This window comes from Penaeus monodon, chromosome 25 (assembly GCF_015228065.2).
Source record: "Penaeus monodon isolate SGIC_2016 chromosome 25, NSTDA_Pmon_1, whole genome shotgun sequence".
Classification (NCBI taxonomy): Eukaryota; Metazoa; Arthropoda; class Malacostraca; order Decapoda; family Penaeidae; genus Penaeus; species Penaeus monodon.
The window spans coordinates 32,837,223-32,837,462 of record NC_051410.1 but is presented as its reverse complement, the minus strand read 5'-3'; positions in this window follow the sequence as shown (position 1 = coordinate 32,837,462).

The window sequence follows — 240 nt, the reverse complement described above, 5'->3', positions numbered from 1 at the left end:
AAAAAAAGATGAATTGGTCACCCTGCCATATCCTTTCTTGCTCTCCTCTTGTCTTTTATCGACTTGTTTCTTCCTCTTTCTCGGAATTCCGGTCGTGGAATGCAATATCAGCTTTTCGAGAATATTTTCGCTTCTGAAGGAGGTCTGATTTCACTAAGGTCTTTACTATGGTAGGGTGTATCAGAGACAATACTGCTGGGTGTGTGTGTAGAAAAAGGCGGTGCTGTTTCGTGTAAACGG